General features: G+C 32.3%; 1 protein-coding gene across 1 annotated transcript in view; it reads right to left on the bottom strand.

The window, feature by feature from the left end:
* The window catches only part of LOC135142848 (uncharacterized), a 122,160-nt gene that overhangs the window by 49,029 nt on the left and 50,891 nt on the right, over positions 1–22,240 (bottom strand). The window contains exon 2 of the mRNA XM_064074624.1: positions 10,174–10,251. The gene's annotated coding sequence lies outside the window, so the exon portion shown is untranslated. The remainder of the gene's footprint in view (positions 1–10,173; positions 10,252–22,240) is intronic.

Below are 22,240 nucleotides of genomic sequence, written 5' to 3' on the forward strand. Positions count from 1 at the left end.
CCCTGTCTTCCAATTCCCTTCAAATCCTTATCTATGAATCGCATTTAGTCAAAAGACTCCAAAATTTCAGGATTATCACCAATTTTCATTCAAAACTTTTCGAATACATGAACGTTAAGATGCCATAAAGACTTATCTTCTGAAAACATCACCATTTATTCTAATAAAGTGCAGAAGAGGGAACTTTTTTACTTAAAATTCCATTACATTTTTTAATTTTCGTCTCAATTCAGTCTTAACGATCTAAATATTTAGTAAAATAAGCAAGAATTTCAATATGATCACAAATTTTCATTAGAAACTGCTCAAAGATTTGAACATTGAGATAATTATCGTTAAGAATGGTCATCAAAAAATGTCACTATTTAGCCTGATTAAGTGCAGCAGAGGAAACTTTTTTTGTTTAAAATTCAACATATTTTTTTTTTTAATTCTCGTTTCATTTCAACTCTTTAACGATGTAAATATTTACCCAAAATACACAAAAACTTCAGGATTTTTCAAAATTTTCATTAGAAACTCCTCAAAAATCAGAACTTTCGAGATAATTATATTAAGAATGGTGTACAGAAGACGTCACCATTTAGTCAGATTAAGTGCAGCAGAGGGGAATTTTTAATTCGAAGATAAACAGGTTATTATTATTTTTTTTAATATAAAAAAGTCACTGACCTCCAATTCACTTCAAATCTTGACCTATGTATTGTATTTAGTCAAAATTTTCTAAAATTTCGGGATCGTTACCAATTTTCTTAAAACCTGCTCCAATACCTGAACGTTGACATGCCATCAATACTTATTTTCAGAAAACATAACCCTTTACTCTGATAAAGTGCAACAGATGGAAATTTTTTGTTTAAAGCTACATATACATTTTTTTAATTCTAGTCTCACTTCAAGTCTTTAACGATGTAAATATTTATTCAAAATGCTCAAAAATTTAAGGATTATCACTAATTTTCATTAGAAACTGTTCAAAGATTCGAAATTTGAAACAATTATCATTAAGAATTCTCATCAGAAGACGTCACCATTAAGTCTGATTATGTGCAGCAGATGGGAATTCTTAGTTCAAAGATCCACCTAATATAATTATATTTTTAATTAAAAAAACTCCCTGTCTTCCAATTCGCTTCAATTTCTTATCTATGTATCGTATTTAGTCAAACTACTCCAAAATTTCAGGATTATCATCAATTTTTACTTAAAAACTGCTCCAACACCTGAGCGTTGAGATATCGTTAAGACATGTCCTCAGAAAACGTCACCATTTAATTTGATTAAGTGCCGTACAGGATTTTTTTTTAAAGTTTCACATATTTTTTTTAAATTCTCGTTTCACTTCAAGTTCTAACGAAGTAAAAATTCAGTCGCAATACTAAAAAATTTCAGGATCATGACAAATTTTCAATAGAAACTACTCAAAGATTTAAATTTTGAGATAATTGTCGTTAAAAATGGTCATGAGAAGGTGTCACAGTTTAGTCTGATCAAGTGCAGCAGAGGGGAATTTTTAGTCAAAAGGGTGATAATTTTTATTATTTTTTTAACAAAAAAATCACTGCTTCCAATTCACTTCAAATCCTTATCGTATTTAGTCAAATTGCTCCAAAATCTCAGGACTATTACCAATCTTTATGAAAAATTGTTCCAATACCCGAACGCTGAAATGTCATTAAAATTTATTCTAAGAAAACGTCATTATTTATTATAATTAAGTGTAGCAGAGGAAACTTTTTTAATTCAACATATATTTTTTTTTAATTCTCGTCTCACTTCAAGTCTTTAACGATGTAAATATTTAGCCAAAACACTAAAAAATTTCTGGATTTTTCGCAAATTTTCATTAAAAACTACTCAAAAATCAGAACTTTGAGATAATTATCATTAAGTATGGTGATCAGAAGACGTCACCATTTAGTCTGATTAAATGCAGAAGAGGGGAATTTTAACTTCACACTTACTTTTTTTAATATAGTCATTGTCTTCCAATTCGCTTCAAATTCTTATCTATGTATCGTATTTAGTCAAACTACTCCAAAATTTCAGAATTATCATCAATTTTTACTTAAAAACTGCTCCAACACCTGAGCGTTGAGATATCGTTAAGACATGTCCTCAGAAAACGTCACCATCTAATTTGATTAAGTGCCGTACAGGGATTTTTTTTTTAAGTTTCACATATTTTTTTAAATTCTCGTTTCACTTCAAGTTCTAACGAAGTAAAAATTCAGTCACAATAGTAAAAAATTTCAGGATCATGACAAATTTTCGTTAGAAACTACTCAAAGATTTAAATTTTGAGATAATTGTCGTTAAAAATTGTCATCAGAAGGTGTCACAGTTTAGTCTGATCAAGTGAAGCAGAGGGGAATTTTTAGTACAAAGAGTGATTATTTTTATTATTTTTTTAACATAAAAAAAAAATCACTGCTTCTAATTCACTTCAAATCGTTATCGTATTTAGTCAAATTACTCCAAAATCTCAGGACTATTACCAATTTTTATGAAAAATTATACCAATACCTGAACAATGAAATGTCATTAAAATTTATTCTAAGAAAACGTCATTATTTATTATAATTAAGTGTAGCAGAGGAAACTTTTTTAATTCAACATATATTTTTTATTATTCTCGTTTCACTTCAAGTCTTTAACGATGTAAATATTTAGCCAAAATAGTAAAAAATTTCAGGATTTTTCGCAAATTTTCATTAAAAACTACTCAAAAATCAGAACTTTGAGATAATTATCATTCAGTATGGTAATCAGAAGACGTCACCATTTAGTCTGATTAAATGTAGCAGAGGGGAATTTTTACTTCACACTTACTTTTTTTAATATAAATCATTGTCTTCCAATTCGCTTCAAATTCTTATCTATGTATCGTATTTAGTCAAACTACTCCAAAATTTCAGGATTATCATCAATTTTTACTTAAAAACTCCTCCAACACCTGAGCATTGAGATATCGTTAAGACATGTCCTCAAAAAACGTCACCATCTAATTTGATTAAGTGCCGTACAGAGATTTTTTTTTAAAGTTCCACATATTTTTTTAAATTCTCGTTTCACTTCAAGTTCTAACGATGTAAAAGTTCAGTCACAATACTAAAACATTTCAAAATCATAACAAATTTTCGATAGAAACTACTCAAATTTTTAAATTTTGAGACAATTGTCGTTAAAAATGGTGATCAGAAGGTGTCACAGTTTAGTTTGATCAAGTGCAGCAGAGGGGAATTTTTAGTCCAAAAGGTGATAATTTTTATTATTTTTTTTAACATAAAAAAACCACTGCTTCCAATTCACTTCAAATCCTTATCGTATTTAGTCAAATTACTCCAAAATCTCGGGACTATCACCAATTTTCATGAAAAATTGTTCCAATACCTGAACGCTGAAATGTCATTATTTATTCTAATTAAGTATAGCAGCGCAAACTTTTTTAGTTCGACATATATTTTTTTAAAGTCTCGTTTCAATTCAAATCTTTAACCATGTAAATATTTATCCAAAATACTCAATAATCTCAGGATTTTTCGCAAATTTTCATTAAAAACTACTCAAAAATCAGAACTTTGAGATAATTATCATTAAGTATGGTGATCAGAAGACGTCACCATTTCGTCTGATTAATAGCAACAGAGGGGAATTTTTACTTCACACTTACTTTTTTTAATATAATCATTGTCTTCCAATTCGCTTCAAATTCTTATCTATGTATCGTATTTAGTCAAACTACTCCAAAATTTCAGGATTATCATCAATTTTTACTTAAAAACTGCTCCACCACCTGAGCGTTGAGATATCGTTAAGACATGTCCTCAGAAAATGTCACCATTTAATTTGATTAAGTGCCCTACAGGGAATTTTTTTTTAAGTTCCACATATTTTTCTAAAATCTCGTTTCACTTAAGTTCTAACGATGTAAAAATTTAGTCACAATAGTAAAAAATTTCAGGATCATGACAAATTTTGGATAGAAACTACTCAAAGATTTAAATTTTGAGATAATTGTCGTTAAAAATGGTCATCAAAAGGTGTCACAATTTAGTCTGATCAAATGCAGCAGAGGGGAATTTTTAGTCCAAAGGGTGATTATTTTTATTATTTTTTTAACATAAAAAAATCGCTACTTCCAATTCCCTTCGAATCCTTATCGTATTTAGTCAAATTACTCCAAAATCTCAGGACTATTACCAATTTTTATGCAAAATTGTTCCAATACCTACTTGAACGCTGAAATGTTATTAAAATTTATTCTAAGAAAACGTCATTATTTATTCCAATTAAGTGTAGCAGAGGAAACTTTTTTTTAATTCAACATATGTTTTTTTAATTCTCGTTTCATTTCAACTCTAACGATGTAAATATTTAGCCAAAATTCTCAAAAATTTCAGGATTTTTCGCAAATTTTCATTAAAAACTACTCAAAAATCAGAAGTTTGAGATAATTATCATTAAGTATGGTCATCAGAAGACGGCACCATTAAGTCTCGGTAAGTGCAGCAGAGGGAAACTTTTAATTCAAAATTGTATCTACTATAATTATTTTTTTAATACAAAAAAAATCCCGTCTTCCAATTCCCTTGAATTCTTTCTAATGATCGTATTTGGTCAAAATATTCCAAAATTTCAGGATTATCACCAATTTTCAATAAAAACTGCTCCAATACATGGACGTTGAGATGCCATTACGACTTATCCCTAGAAGACGTCACCATTTAATCTGATTCAGTGCAGCAGAGGGAATTTTTTTGTTTAAAGTTCCACATACATATCTGCTTTTTAAAATTTTGGTCTCACTTCAAGTCTTTAACGATATAAATATTTCGTCAAAATGCTCAAAGGCTTAAGGATTATCACAAATTTTCGTTAGAAACTAAATAAAATTTGAATTTTTAGATAATTATCATTAAGAATTCTTGTCAGAAGACGGCACCATTAACTCTTATCAGGTGCAGCAGAGGGGATTTTTTAATTTACAGATCCGTCGAGTATAACTATTTTTTAATAACAAAAAATCCCTGTTTTCCAATTCCCTTGAAATCCTTATCTATTAATGTATTTATTCAAAATATTCCAAAATTTCAGGATTATCATCAATTTTCATTCAGAACTGCTCCAATACATGAACATTGAGATGCCATTAAAATTTATTCTCCGAAGACATCACCTGATTAAGTGCAGAAGGCGGAACTTTTTTGTTTAAAATTCAATATATGTATATTTTTTTATTTTCGTCTGAATTCAGCGCTTAACGATCTAAATATTTACTCAAACTAAGCGAAAATTTCAGGATCATCACAAATTTTCATTAGAAACTCCTCAAAGACCTGAACTTTGAAATAATTATCACTAAGAATTGTCATCAGAAGATGCCCCATTTAGTCTAAATAGCTGCAGCAGAGGGGAATTTTTAGCTCAAAAGTCCACCGATTATGACTATTTTTTCATTATAAAGAAATAACTGTCTTTCTATTCACTTAAAATCGTTATCTATGACATGTACTTAATCAAAATACCTCAAAATTTCAAAATTATTCACTAATTTTCATTAAAAATTGTTCCAGTACATGAACGTTGAGATGCCTTTAAGACCTATACTCAGAGAACGTTACCATTTAAGCTGATTCAGTGCAGCAGAGTGAATTTTTTTTGTTTAAAGTTCCACATATATGCTTTTTAAAATTTTCGTCTCACTTCAAGTCTCTAACGATGTAAATATTTCGTCAAAATGCTCAAAAATTTAAGGATTATCACAAATTTTCGTTAAAAACTACCCAAAAATTTGCATTTTGAGACAATTATCATTAAGAATTCTTATCAGACGACAGCACCATTAAGTCTTATTAGGTGCAGCAGAGGGGAATTTTTAATTCACAGATCCGTCGAGTATAATTATTTTTTTAATAATAAATAAAAAATCCCTGTTTTCCAATTCCCTTGAAATCCTTATCTATGAATCGTATTTATTCCAAATATTCCAAAATTTCAGGATTATCATCAATTTTCATTCAAAAGTGCTCCAATACATGAACGTTGAGACGCCATTAAAATTTATTCTCCGAAGACATCACCATTTATTCTGATTAAGTGCAGAAGATGGAACTTTTTTGTTTAAAATTCCATATATGTATAGTTTTTATTTTCGTCTCAATTCAGTCCTTAACGATCTAAATATTTACTCAAAATAAGCGTAAATTTCAGGATCATTACAAATTTTCATTAGAAACTCCTCAAAGACCTGAACTTTGAAATAATTATCACTAAGAATTGTTATCAAAAGTTGCCCCATTTAGTCTAAATAGTTGCAGCAGAGGGGAATTTTTAGCTCAAAGGTCCACCGATTATGACTATTTTTTCATTATAAAGAAATCATTGGCTTCCAGTTCACTTTAAATCCTTATCTATGTAATGTATTTAGTTAAAATAATCGAAGATTTCAGAATTATCTTCAATTTTCATTTAAAACGCTCAATACCTGGGACATTATTAGGACTTATCTTCAGAAAACGTCACCATTTAATCTGATTAAGTACAGCAGAAGAAATTTTTCATTGAAAGTTCTTCATATTTTTTAATAATTCTCGTCTCACTTCAAATCCTTAACGACGTAAATATTTAGTCAAAATGCTCAAAAATTTAAGAATGTTCACAAATTTTCATTACAAACTGCCGAAAAATTTGAACTTCGACATAATTAATAATTATCATTAAGAATGGTCATTAGACGACGTCACCGTTAAGTCTTATGAAGTGCAGCAGAGGGGAATTTTTAGTTCAAAGATCCACAGAGTATAATTATTATTTTAATAGAAAAAAATCCCTGTCTTTCAATTCCCTTCAAATCCTTATCTATGAACGTATTTACTCAGAATACTCCAAAATTTCAGGATTATCACCAATTTTTATTCAAATCTGTTCGAATACATAAATGTTGAGATGCCATTAAGACATTCTCCGAAGACATCACCATTTATTTGGATTAAATGCAGTAGAGGGGACTCTTTTGTTTAAAATTCCATATATATTTTTTAAATTTTCGTTTCAATTCAGTCTTTCACGATCTAAATATTTAGTCAACACAAGCAAAAATTTCAGAATCATCACAAATTTTCATTAGAAACTGTTTAAAAACCTGAATTTTGAGATAATTATCACAAGAATTGTCATCAGAAGATTCACCATTTAGTCTGAATAAGTGCAACAGAGGGGAATTTTTAGTTCAAAGATCCACAGAGTATAATTATTATTTTAATAGAAAAAAATCCCTGGCTTCCAATTCCCTTCAAATCCTTATCTATGAACGTATTTAATCAAAATACTTCAAAATTTCAGGATTATCACCAATTTTTATTCAAATCTGCTCCAATACATAAATGTTGAGATGCCATTAAGTCTTATCCTCCGAACACATCACTATTTGTTTTGATTAAATGCAGTAGAGGTGACTCTTTTGTTTAAAATTGTATATATTTTTTTAAATTTTCGTTTCAATTCAGTCTTACACGATTTAAATATTTAGCCAACACACACAAAAATTTCAGAATCATCACAAATTTTCATTAGAAACTGTACAAAAACCTGAATTTTGAGATAATTATCACAAGAATTGTCATCAGAAGATTCACCATTTAGTCTGAATGAGTGCAACAGAGGGGAATTTTTAACTCAACAGTCCACCGATTATTACTATTTTTTCCATATAAAGAAATCATTAGCTTCCAGTTCACTTTAAATCCTAATCTATGTAATGTATTTAGTTAAAATACTCGAAAATTTCAGGATTATCACCAATTTGCATTTAAAACGCTCCAATACCTGAAACATTATTAGGACTTATCTTCAGAAAACGTCACCATTTAATCTGATTAAGTGCAGCAGAAGAAATTTTTCATTGAAAGTTCTTCATATTTTTTATTAATTCTGGTCTCACTTCAAATCCTTAACGACGTAAATATTTAGTCAAAATGTTCAAAACTTTAAGAATGTTCACAAATTTTCGTTACAAACTCCCGAAAAATTTAAACTTCGACATAATTAATAATTCTCATTAAGAATGGTCATTAGACGACGTCACCGTTAAGTCTTATGAAGTGCAACAGAGGGGAATTTTTAGTTCAAAGATCCAGAGTATAATTATTATTTTAATAAAAAAAAATTCCTGTCTTCCAATTTCCTTCAAATCCTTATCTATGAACGTATTTAGTCAAAATACTCCAAAATTTTAGGATTATCACCAATTTTTATTTAAAACTGCTCCGATATATGAATGTTGAGATCCCATTAAGACTTATCCTCCGAAGACATTATCATTTATTTTGATTAAATACAGTAGAGGGGACTCTTTTGTTTAAAATTGTATATATATTTTTTTAATGTTCGTTTTAATTCAGTCCTTCACGATCTAAATATTTAGTCAACACTCGCAAAAATTTCAGAATCATCACAAATTTTCATTAGAAACTGTTCAAAAACCTGAATTTTGAGATAAATATCACAAGAATAGAATATTACTATCTCTTTAATATAAAAAATCACTGTCTTCCAATTCACTTTAAATCCTTATCTTATTTAGTTAAAATACTCGAAAATTTCAGGATTATCACCAATTTTCATTTAAAACGCTCCAATATCTGAGACATTACTAGGACTTATCTTCAGGAAACGTCACCACTTAATCCTGATTAAGTGCAGCAGAGGGAAATTTTTTATTGAAAGTTTTTTGTTTATTAATTTTCGTGTCCCTTCAAATCCGTAACGACGTAAATATTCAGTAAAAATATTCAGAAACTTCAGGATTGTCACAAATTTTCATTAAAAACTGCACGAAAATCTGACCTTTGAGACAATTATTATCATTACGAATGGCCATCATAAGACCGTTTAGTATAACCAAGTGCAGCCGAGGGGAATTTTTAATTCAAAGGTCCACCGTTTATTTTTTTACGAAAAAAGAATCGATTTTTTTAATTTCTGAAGTATTCAGTTTTTATAAAACAAAATTTTCTCTGATGTACAATTTTTAAAAAATAATGACTTAGAAAGTGTTTTTTTTTTTTTTGGAAAAATTCGCATTGAACGAAAATTATTGTGTGATTGGTACCTCCAGCAGGTGGTTATTTTTTAACCACAACTTCACATCGGTAACAAAGTCGTATTAAACCCGTTAGAACAGTTAAAGCTGCCAGTTTAAGATAAAATTCAGCTTTATCGGATTCCATGTGACAACTTTTGACAAATCGGTAATTTCCGAATAAACCATATTATTAGAATGCAGCTTTCGAAAGGGCATCTTTACGACGTCTAGTTTGTTAACATGTCTTAGCTTTCAGGTAAGAATTAAATGTCCGGAAATTCGATTATCAAATGCCACAGAGAGTTTTATCTTACTAGATGTGAACACCGAGATATATGTCCAGATTATATACACTTACTGCTTAGAATTTTATCACGATCAGGAATATTCATTTAACCTTTTTTATCCTCTCGTCCTCACAAGATTTATTCCAAATCGTTTAGTTAAAATAATTACGACATAATAAAGTCCCTCTCAAAAATAAACCTTGTCGCAGCAATTTTTCAATCGACCCCGCTCCTCCCAGCCACTAACCACAAATTTAAACATAACGGTACCCCGAGCCACTTCTCCGGGGCTGTAATTTCGTCCACCTTATCACGGCCCATAATGACCCCATTTATTACAAATCGGAACCGCCGCTCCGCCACCTGATTTATGAATAATCCGGGCGACATTCAACCGGACTCAAAGTCAAAAAAACGAAAGAAATAAAACTTAATAGCAGATCGTATTCCTTAAAACGACGTCGCTCGGCCAGTGACCACCCATCGTGATCTCCTCAACTTGGGCCATATTCGTGACGGTACAACAATGTTTATTATGTTTGAACAAGTAGCAAGTCGGTAATATTTGTTATGACTACCAAAATCCCGCGGCATTAAGAAATCTCGGAGCGTTTAGTGGTCTGACTTTGAACGAGTCTTTGAACTTTTTGTGATTGATCTATTGTGGTCATCGCCGGTTTTTATTGAAATGTCCTCAATAAAATTTTGTTGAACTGCTGGCCTGGCCGATCATTATTTTCAATAAAGTTTTGCGTCAGTTGTCGAAAGCTTTGATTAGATGGTGCTAATGGGGGCGCTCACCTGGGCATTTTTAGGAAGTGTGCGGCCGGGCGGTTTTTCGGAACGGCATGGCTTTGAAGCTCACATTCTCTCAGGCGGCTGAAAAAAACGGAATTATTAATATGGGTTTTTATTACTTTTTTTTTATCGTGTGAACGCTTGTTCAAAATAGGAATGACAAGAGTCCTTGATCTAAATACTATTGGTCAAGAAAGGTAAAGAACTAGCTACTAGATTTCATTAATGAACCTGTTTTAGCACAGGAGCGATTTTTGCTACTTTATTCTAATCATGAAGTCAAAATACATAAATTTATTTCTGCGTTTAATTGAGTCTGCATATGATTACGAAGCGGCAATTCTCGATAACTTCGTTTAGCTAAATATGGACGTGCCACCACATGCTGGGCATTGGTTCAACTTCTTCATGGTTCTATTGATCTTGAACCTCTTTGAAAAAAAAACTTTATTTCAGTTTTTCGAGTTCTAACATCCAAAAATTTAGATTTCGTTTCCGTCTGTCTGAACCAAAATTTGTTTGTTCATCCCCACCAACAATTTGATTACGTTGTTTTCAAAATTTATTGTATATGTGATTCCTTAACCCACCCTTACTTTTTACCACAAATACTAAGATCTTTGGAAAAAAATTTATTGTACAAGAAAATTTGAAAATTTATGTTGGGTAATCAAATTCCGACCGATAAATTCTATCTAAAATGGATATAGCATGTCAAAAGCGGCTTATCTCAGTTTCCTAAAATTCTGGGAACAGCATGTTTCTGTACTTGTCACACTTCAGAAGCAAGGGAAGTTCGGTTTGTCCAAATAATTTCAGACCAATTTTTTGAAACAATGTGAAAGTCTCGAGCTTTATATTTTTTTTTTAATAAAAAAATCTGATCTCTGGTGCTTTTTTTAAAACATGTAAAAGAATTTTGGAGAATCCTGGTATCTGTTTTTTATAAATAAGGAAGACTCCTGTGCCATTTTTTTAATTTGAATGAATCCTGAGAGCCAATGATGTTCTTTGTTAAGGATAAGAAAGATTCCTGGGGATCCCCGGTATCTTCTTTGTAAAGTCTTTTTATACAGATTAAGAAAGATTCATAGAGACTCCTGGCATATTTTGTTTGAAGTAAAAAAAAAAGATTTGTGAATAAGAAGGATTTTCGGGATTCTAGTATATTTTTTTAGGAATAAGAAAAATTCTCTTGGACCTCTGGTATGTTTTTTTAAGAATAAGGAAGATTCTCTGGGAATTCTAGTGTCTTTTTTTAACGTGAAAAAATTCTGAGGGTGGCTGGGCTCTTTTTTGAAGAGTAGGAAAGATTCTTAGGCACCAATAAGAAATATTCCTGGGAACCTCTAGCATATTTTTTTTTTTTTTTAATAATAAAAAATAATCTTGAAAGGGCCAGGATTTTTTTTATGAATAAGAAATATTCTCTGGGGACCCTTGTGGTAAAGAAGATTCTTGGGAGGCCCTAGAAATATCTTTGGAGACCTTTGATGTCTTTTTTTCAGAAAAAAAATAAATCTTGAGAGTCCCTGGCATCTTCTTTTATGAGGAAAATTTCTCAGGAGAACTTAGTGTGTGTAGATTTTTAAAAGGCCCTAGTGTTTTTTTTTTAAGAATACGAAAGATTCTCTGGGGACTCTAGTGTCTTTTTTTAACGTGACAAAATCCTGAGGGGGGCTGGGCTCTTTTTTGAAGAGTAGAAAAGATTCTTAGGCACCAATAAGAAATATTCCTGGGAAACTCTAGCATATTTTTTTTAAGAATAAAAATAATCTTGAAAGGTTCAGGATTTTTTGTTGTGAATAAGAAATATTCTCTGGGGACCCTTGTGTATTTTTTAATGATAAAGAAGATTCTTGGGAGGCCCTAGAGTCTTTTTATAAATAAGAAATATCTTTGGAGACCCTTGATGTCTTTTTTTCAGAAAAAAAAAATTAATCTTGAAAGTCCCTGGCATCTTCTTTTATGAGGAAAATTTCTCAGGAGAACTTACTTAGTGTGTGTAAATTTTTAAAAGGCCCTAGTGTTTTTTTTTTTAAGAATACGAAAGATTCTCTGGGGACTCTAGTGTCTTTTTTTAACGTGACAAAATCCTGAGGGGGGCTGGGCTCTTTTTTGAAGAGTAGAAAAGATTCTTAGGCACCAATAAGAAATATTCCTAGGAAACTCTAGCATATTTTTTTTAAGAATAAAAATAATCTTGAAAGGTTCAGGATTTTTTGTTGTGAATAAGAAATATTCTCTGGGGACCCTTGTGTATTTTTTAATGATAAAGAAGATTCTTGGGAGGCCCTAGAGTCTTTTTATAAATAAGAAATATCTTTGGAAACCCTTGATGTCTTTTTTTCAGAAAAAAAAAAATGAATCTTGAGAATCCCTGGCATCTTCTTTTATGAGGAAAATTTCTCAGGAGAACTTAGTGTGTGTAGATTTTTAAAAGGCTCTAGTGCTTTTTTTTTAAGAATACGAAAGAATCTCTGGGGACTCTAGTGTCTTTTTTTAACGTGAAAGAATCCTGAGGGGGGCTGGGCTCTTTTTTGAAGAGTAGAAAAGATTCTTAGGCACCAATAAGGAATATTCCTGGGAAAATCTAGCATATTTTTTTTAAGAATAAAAAATAATCTTGAAAGGTGCAGGATTTTTTGTTATGAATAAGAAATATTCTCTGGGGACCCTTGTGTATTTTTTAATGATAAAGAAGATTCTTGGGAGGCCCTAGAGTCTTTTTATAAATAAGAAATATCTTTGGAGACCCTTGAGGTCTTTTTTTCAGAAAAAAAAAAATGAATCTTGAGAGTCCTTGGCATCTTCTTTTATGAGGAAAATTTCTCAGGAGAACTTAGTGTGTGTAGATTTTTAAAAGGCCCTTGTGTTTTTTTTTTTAAATACGAAAGATTCTCTGGGGACTCTAGTGTCTTTTTTTAACGTGAAAGAATCCTGAGGGGGGCTGGGCTCTTTTTTGAAGAGTAGAAAAGATTCTTAGGCACCAATAAGAAATATTCCTGGGAAACTCTAGCATATTTTTTTTAAGAATAAAAAATAATCTTGAAAGGCCCAGGATTTTTTTTTATTAATAAGAAATATTCTCTGGGGACCCTTTTTAAGGATAAAGAAGACTCTTGGGAGGCCCGAGAGTCTTTTTAAAATAAGAAATATTTTTGGAGGCCCTTGATGTCTTTTTTTCAGAAAAAAAAAATGAATCTTGAGAGTCCCTGGCATCTTCTTTTATGAGGAAAATTTCTCAGGAGAACTTAGTGTGTGTGGATTTTTAAAAGGCCCTAGTGTTTTTTTTTGGATAAGAAAGATTCATAAAGAGTCCTGATGTCTTTTTATACGAATAAAAAGGGATCTTGAAGGCCCTTGGTATCTTTGTTTTAAAAAATATGAAGGATTCTTGGGGACCTCAAGTGTCTTGTTTTTAGAATAAGAACGAATCTTGGATACCCCTGCTGTCATTTTTCTTTTTTTTGAAAAAACAAATCTTGAGGTCTCTGGATCTTTTTAAAGATTTTTGGGAACCTCTGATATCTTTTTTTTAAGAAATAGAACTATCACTGGGAGGCGCTAATGTCATTTTATAAAGAGTAAGAAAGATTCTTGAGGAGCCCTAGTGTATTTTTTTCAAAGAATACGAAACATTCGTTGGATTTTTTTTTTTTTTAAGAATAAGAAAGAGTTTTGGAAGGTCCTAGTATTTTTATAAAGAATAAAGAACATTCGTAGAAACGCCTGGTGTCTTTTTTTGAACATAAAAAAAAGGATCTTGAAGGCCCCTAGTATCTTTTTTTAGGAATAAAAAAGATACTCTGGGAATCTCCAATGTCATTTTTACGAATAAGACAGATCCTTGGAAACCCCTAAGTGGCTTTTTTTTATAAATAAGAAAGATTATCGGACCCCAATGAATTTTTTTTAAAGAGTATTAAAGAATTTTGGCGATCCTTGGTTTCTTCTTTTCTTCTGTGAATAAGAAAGATTCTCTGGAGAGTCGAGTAGTGTTTTTTTTTTAACGCAAAAGAATATTGACGGGGGCTGCGGTCTTTTTCTAGTATTAATAAAGAATAAAAAAAGAATCTTTATCAGCTGGATCTTTTTTTGATAATAAGAGAACTGATTACTATTACACAGATTAAGAAAAAAAGGCAAAATTTAGCCCCACTCACCCACCCTATCTCAATTGTGATCATTTTTTTTATTCACCGTTACCCGTTTTTGAGTATCGTATTCTTCAAAGAATACTATGTATATTAAGAAAAAATTAAAGCCAAAGATTACCCGCCCCGACCTCAATTCTCAATTTTGCTGAATTTTTCATTCGTTGTGAGGTCGAGAGGCGGGGCTTAATTGCAAGATTCATATTTGTCTAGAAGAATTGACCATTTTAAACATATTTTAGGTTTCTAAGAATAAAACAAATCATCAGAAGAGAGAAGGGGTGGGTGGGCGGGGTTTATATTTTGCCTTTTTTTCTTAATATACACAGTATTCTTTGAACAACGCGATACTCAAAAACATGGTTTTAATTTTAGTAAAGAAATAAGTATTTTGCAGTTAAGCTCCGCCCGTTTGGTTCACGGCGAATAAAAAAAATCATCACAATTGAGACAGGGCGGGTGGGCGGGCTTACATTTTGTCTTTTTGTTTTATTATGTGTAGGCTTCTTTTCACAACATGAAACGTAAAACATTTTAAAATTTAAAATTTGTATAAGGAAACATTGATTTTGCCATTAGGCTCCGCCCCATAAATGCAAAATCCATATTTCCTTGCAAAAATGAACCATTTTAACCATGTTCTAAGTTTTTTGTCGTGAAAAGACGGCTATGTATATTAAGAAAAAAAAGGCAAAATATAAGAATCTCATTTCTGATGCTTTTTTTTATTCGTCGTAAGCCGAGGGGCGGAGTTTAATTATAAAACCCTTATTTTTCTATGAGAAATTACCATGTGAAATATGTTTTAAGTAATCGTGTTATATAAAAAAAATAAATGTATTAATTAAAAAAGAAAACCGTCTCGATTTCAATCGTGATGAATTTTTCATTCGTTGTCAGACCGAGGGGCGGAGCGTAATTGCAAAAGGAGGATTTTCGACGGGGGCTGCGGTCTTTTTTTGATATTAATAAAAGTGAAAGATTCTTGGGGACCCCTGGTGTAGTTTTTTTTAAAAATAAAAAAAGAATCTTTATCAGCTGGATCTTTTTTGATAATAAGAGCAGTGATTACTACAAAAAAATACAAATTTTAGACATGTTTTAAGTTTTTTGTTGTTAAAATAAGTCTACACAGATTAAGAAAAAAAGGCAAAATTTAGCCCCACCCACCCTATCTCAATTGTGATGATTTTTTTATTCGCCGTTAACCGTTTTTGAGTATCGTGTTGTTCAAAGAATACTACGTATATTAAGAAAAAATTAAAGCCAAAGATTAAGCCCCACCCATACCCGTCCCGATCTCAATTCTCAATCGTGATAAATTTTTCATTCGTTGTCTGATCGAGGGGTGGGGCTTAATTGCAAGATCTATATGTGTCTACAAGAATTTACCATTTTAAACATATTTTAAGTTTTTTGTTCTGAAAAGACGACTACGTATATTAAGTAAAAAACAAAATATATAATATAAGCCCCGCCCACCCACCCTGTCCCGATTGTAATGATTTTTCTTTATTCGTAATGCGCCAACTGGGCGGAGCTTAACTGCAAAATTCGTATTTCTCTACGAAAAATTGAAAACATGTTTTTGAGTATCGTGTTCAAAGAATACTATATATATTAAGAAAAAAAAGCCAAAGATTAGGCCCCACACTTACCCGCCCCGACCTCAATTCTCAATTGTGATGAATTTTTCATTCGTTGTGAGGTCGAGGGGCGGGGCTTAATTGCAAGATCCATATTTGTCTAGAAGAATTTACCATTTTAAACATATTTTAAGTTTCCACAATAAAACAAATCATCAGAAGAGAGAAGGGGTGGGTGGGCGGGGTTTATATTTTGGATTTTTTTTCTTAATATACATAGTATTCTTTGAAGAACGCGATACAACATGGTTTTAATTTCCAGTAAAGAAATAAGTATTTTGCAGTTAAGGTCCGCCCGCTTGGTTCACGGCGAATAAAAAAAATCATCACAATTGAGATAGGGCGGGTGGGTGGGCTTACATTTTGTCTTTTTGTTTTATTATGTGTAGGCCTCTGTTCACATGAAACGTAAAACATTTTAAAATTTAAAATTTGTATAAAGAAATATAGATTTTGCCATTAGACTCCGCCCCATAAATGCAAAATCCATATTTCCTTGCAAAAATGAACCATTTTAACCATGTTCTAAGTTTTTGGTTTTGAAAAGATGGCTATGTATATTAAAAAAAAGGCAAACTTTAAGCCCCACCCACCCGCCCTATCTCATTTCTGGTGATTTTGTTTATTCGTCGTAACCCGAGGGGCGGAGCTTAATTATAAAACCCTTATTTTTCTATGAGAAATTACCATGTGAAATATGTTTTAAGTAATCGTGTTATACAAAAAAAAAAACAAACTAATCGATTTCAATCGTGATGAATTTTTCATTCGTTGTCAGACCGAGGCAAAAGGAGGATTTTCGAGTGTGTTTTTTGAGAATAAGAAAGGTTCTTGTGGATCCCTGGTATCTTGTTTTTTTTTTAATAACATGAAAGATACGTGGGAGACCCTACTGCCTATTTGTAAAGAATAAGAAAGATTCGGTGTATTTTTTAAAAAATATAAAAGAATTTTGGGATCCTAGTTTTTTTTTTCAAAAACAAAAAATGGCAAGGGTCACTTTAATTAAAATAAAAACACATTTTTTGCAAGTACACTGGAATAACGTGGCGACGTCGATTTGAAAATTCAAAGATAAACTACAAAATGCTTTGTCGGTTGAAAAAGGGGCATTTTGCGCTAGAGATGGACATAATTTTTTCTACGACTGTGAGAAGAATTGATTTTTGTGTCTTTCTGCGGTCTTCATTCTCTGCTAGAAATTAAAATAAAAACGTGGACGACGGTGACTCCACTCCACCTCTTCAGGTATTCTGCAGCTCATTAGGTATATGGAAAAATTTGCGTTCTTTAATTCTCCATAAAATTGTTTTTGTTGGAACTCCACCAAAGAAAATATTCTTTTGTGAGAATCTGAAATGAAGCTTCAGGAATTCTGAATAGCCAGTTTCAGTCACACGTGTCAGTGACAAGAACAATAATTCGTGAACGCATAGACAAATTCCAGCAAAATAAAGACACACAAGAAACGAACAAGCAACATAATCTGTGAGGTGTACAAGTACAATCGCAAAGGTAATAATACGGCAGTAAATACTTCACTTTGTAGCCTGAAGCCAGTCAGGTAGTTACAAACAGTACACTAAGAAAACAAAGAACTTAATTTTGAGATAAACTGTTGGGAGTCGGTGAGCATTTTCTTACATATTTCGTTATGCGGAAACACCACCTCATTCTTGCATTATAATTTCCTAAGTGTACCCCCTGCATACCAACTTTCTAATTTGCAAGCCTCCCACTCTGCCTCGTGCAGTAAATCCGCTTTGTAGCATCCGTCGATAAATTACAGTGCAATAAAAGACGAAAACAAACCGTCCCGCGAAATGAGCAAAACAAGCCACGATTATTAATCTTAACTAGCAATTATTTTCATAAGGAGGTGTGACAAGCGCCGGCGTCTTGTCTTGTCTGAGGAATGCCAACAATGCGAACTTTTTTGCATCGAGTAAAAATTGCAAATAAGTATTTCAACAGTAATAACTTACGACTGGTTTCTGCGGCTTTCTTTGTAATATTAATAGTGCCGTTTAAAACCAGTACGATGCAGTGAACTCGCATGCGGCGCCCAATCAGCTCGCCCGAACGCTTTTTATTATCAATCAGAGGTGTAAATTATCGAGAAACTGAGCAACTTTTTATTCATTTAAATTTCAAATGACGAAACTGCGTCCCGAAAACTGTTAGCCACTATGTCGTGGAAAAAAAGAAAAGCCGTAGGTAGCCAGCGCTATCAGTCCGCGCGATCGCATCAAATGAATGTTTAAACACTACCTTATAAATTACAGCTGCCAGATGATGTTTCATCTTCATCTGTGTTATTACGGCGAGGGTTGGATATCATTGTCTCCCCGGAGTTCGCCTTTAACGTCTTATTGTCTCAATGTGAAGTGTGAAAAGGGCGTGGTGGTCCTCAGAATTTCTGAGACTTATATAGTTTCGGTTGAAAAGTGATCGTTCTCACGCAAATTACCTGGTATTTAGCAGCCAAGCCTTAGATTAGAAGACCACCAAAGCGAGGTTTACAAACGCCGTTTTTTCCCAGCCACGCATTTCGGCCGTTTCATCCGAACGACCACCGGATAAAACGAGCATTTTTGATTTCAAACAAATACGGGTTTTTCACGGCGGAGAAGTCGGGGATGACAAATACGAAATCGTGTTAATTGTATCACAAGACGAGAAAAATTGGTTTAGGGCTGAAACACAATCAAACAAGTCCAGTTTCTGAAAAAATATTAGAGTTGATTTTGCATATTTTAAGATAACGTCTGAATATTAATAACTTTTAATCTAGCATCTAGCGTATTAATATTATCTAAGTTATTTGCCCCTACTGTATAGGCGATAAAACAAGTTCAATTGCTTGGATAAATGATAAAATTTTCTTCTGCGAATTATTTTTTTAACAATTTTAAGGTAAAAATAAACTAAGGGTTTCCAAGATGCACTCTTAAAAAAGATAGCAGGTGTCCCCAATAATTTTTCATATCATTTTAAAGACTGTGACAGAATTTGGTGGGCCCCTGGTGTCTTTTTTTTTCAAGAATAAGAAGGGGTCTTGGGGATTCCTGCAGTCTTTTTATAAAGAATAGAAAAATTCTTGAGGGTCTCTGGTGCCTTTTTACTTCCCGAGCGTAAGCAAAAGAAGTATTGTAATCGAATCCGCTGGCCGAATCTCTACTTTTATATTTTCTCGACCTTTCATGACCCCTAGAGGACGAAGAAATAGGTCCCCCGTTTCCGTCTGTCTGTCTGTCCGTCTGTCTGTCTGTCCGTCCGTCTGTGTGTCCGTCCGTCTGTGTGTCCGTCCGTCTGTCCATCTGTCTGTCTGTCCCTCTGTCTGCCGTCATGGATTTTTTAAGATTAATAAGAAGTCTTGGGGGCCATGGCAACCTTTTTCTTTAAAGAAAAAGAAACTTCTTATCTTTTTTTTTTTAGAATAAGGAGTCTTGGAAGCCCCTGGTGTCTTTTTGTAAAGAATAAGGAAAATTCTTGAGAACCCCTTGTGTCGTTTTTAAGAATGAAAAGATTCTTGGGAGACCCCTCTCGTCTTTTTTCTTAAAAAAAACATTCTTATTTGTCTTATTTGAATGAAAAAGATTCTTGGGGACTCTTGGTGTCTTTTTTTAAATAAAAAAGATTCTCGGAGCCCCCCTGGGGTTTGTTTTTCTTTAAAGAAATATTCTTGAAGAAACCTGGTGTCTTTTTACGAATAAGAAAAATTCATGGGGGAACCTGGTGCCTTTTTATAAAAAATAAAGGAATATTCTTAGGGTCACCAGGGGTCTTTAAAGAACGATTTTTGGGGGAACCTGATGTATGTTTTTTTTAAGAATAGAAAAGAATCTTGTTGTCTTTTTTTCAAGAATAAGAACGAGTCTTGGGGATTCCTGCTGTCTTTCTATAAAGAATAGAAAAATTCTTGAGGATCTCTGGTGCCTTTTTTTGAGATTAATAGGCAGTCTTGGGGCCGCCTGCTGCCTTCTTAAAAAGAATAAAAAAAAATCTTAGGGGCTCCACGGCAACTTTTTTTCTTTAAAGAATAATTCTTGGGGGAACTTGGTGTCTTTTTGTTAATAATAAAAAAAATCTTGAGGGACCTTAATGTCTTTTTTTTTAATAAAAAAGATTCTTGAAGGCATCCTGGGGTTTGTGTTTCTTTAAAGAATGATTCTTAAAGAAACCTGGTGTCTTTTTATAAAACGTAAAGAAACATTCTTGGGGTCCCCCTGGTGTCTTTTTTGTCTAACGAAAGATTCTTGGGGGAACCTGATGTCTTTTTTTTAATGAAAAAAAATCTTGTTGTCTTTTTTCAAGAATAAGAACGAGTCTTGGAGATATCTGCTGTCATTTTATAAATAAAAGCAAAATTCTTAGGGGTCTCTGGTGCCTTTTTTTAAGATTAATAGGGAGTCTTGCGGGCTCCGGCTTCCTTCTTATAAAGAATAAAAAAATTCTTGAAGACTCCACGGCATCTTTTTCTCTTTAAAGAATAATTCTTGGGAGAACTTGGTGTCTTTTTGTTAATAATAAAAAAAATCTTGAGGGACTTTAATGTCTTTTTTTTAATAAAAAAGATTCTTGAAGGCATCCTGTGGTTTGTGTTTCTTTAAAGAAAGATTCTTAAAGAAACCTGGTGCCTTTTTATAAAAGATAAAGAAACATTCTTGAGGACCCCTGGTGTCTTTTTTCTTTAACTAAAGATTCTTGGAGGAACCTGATGTCTTTTTTTTAATGAAAAAAAATCTTGTCTTTTTTTCAAGAATAAGAACGAGTCTTGGAGATGTCTGTTGTCATTTTATAAATAAAAGAAAAATTCTTAGGGGTCTCTGGTGGCTTTTTTTAAGGTTAATAGTGAGTCTTGCGGGCCCCGGCTGCCTTCTTAAAAAGAATAAAAAAAATCTTAGGGGCTCCACGGCAACTTTTTTTCTTTAAAGAATAATTCTTGGGGGAACTTGGTGTCTTTTTGTTAATAAAAAAAAAATCTTGAGAGACCTTAATGTCTTTTTTTTAATAAAAAAGATTCTTGAAGGCACCCTGGGGTTTGTGTTTCTTTAAAGAAAGATTCTTAAAGAAACCTGGTGCCTTTTTATAAAAGATAAAGAAACATTCTTGAGGTCCCCCTGGTGTCTTTTTTTCTTTAACGAAAGATTATTGGGGAACCTGATGTCATTTTTTTTAATGAAAAAATCTTGTTGTCTTTTTTTCAAGAATAAAAACGAGTCTTAGAGATGTCTATTGTTTTTTTATAAAGAACAGAAAAATTCTTGAAGGTCTCTGGTGCCTTTTTTAAGATTAATAGGGAGTCTTGCGGGCTCTGGCTGCCTTCTTATAAAGAATAAAAAAATTCTTGAAGACTCCACGGCAACTTTTTCCCTTTAAAGAATAATTCTTGGAGGAACTTGGTGTCTTTTTGTTAATAAAAAAAAATCTTGAGGGACCTCAATGTCTTTTTTTTAATAAACATTTCTTCAAGGCACCCTAGGGTTTGTTTTTCTTTAAAGAAAGATTCTTGAAGAAACGTGGTGCCTTTTTATAAAAGATAAAAAAACATTCTTGGGGTCCCCCTGGTGTCTTGTTTCTTTAACGAAAGATTCTTGGGGAACCTGATGTCATTTTTTTTAATGAAAAAAATCTTGTCTTTTTTTCAAGAATAAGAACGAGTCTTGAGATGTCTGCTGTTATTTTATAAATAAAAGCAAAATTCTTAGGGGTCTCTGGTGCCTTTTTTAAGATTAATAGGGAGTCTTGCGGGCTCTGGCTGCCTTCTTATAAAGAATAAAAAAAATTCTTGAAGACTCCACGGCAACTTTTTCCCTTTAAAGAATAATTCTTGGAGGAACTTGGTGTCTTTTTGTTAATAATAAAAAAAAATCTTGAGGGACCTTAATGTCTTTTTTTTAATAAAAAAGATTCTTGAAGGCATCCTGGGGTTTGTTTTTCTTTAAAGAAAGATTCTTAAAGAAACCTGGTGCCTTTTTATAAAAGATAAAGAAACATTCTTGGGGTCCCCCTGGTGTCTTTTTTCTTTAACAAAAGATTCTTGGGGGAACCTGATGTCTTTTTTTTATTGAAAAAAAATCTTGTTGTCTTTTTTTCAAGAATAAGAACGAGTCTTGGAGATGTCTGCTGTTATTTTATAAATAAAAGAAAAATTCTTACGGGTCTCTGGTGCCTTTTTTAAGATTAATAGGGAGTTTTGCGGGCTCCGGCTGCCTTCTAATAAAGAATAAAAAAATTCTTGAAGACTCCACAGCAACTTTTTTT

This window comes from Zophobas morio, unplaced genomic scaffold, assembly GCF_036711695.1.
Source record: "Zophobas morio isolate AGI-343-1 ecotype UQ-CSIRO unplaced genomic scaffold, CSIRO_AGI_Zmor_V1 ptg000054l, whole genome shotgun sequence".
Lineage (NCBI taxonomy): Eukaryota > Metazoa > Arthropoda > Insecta > Coleoptera > Tenebrionidae > Zophobas > Zophobas morio.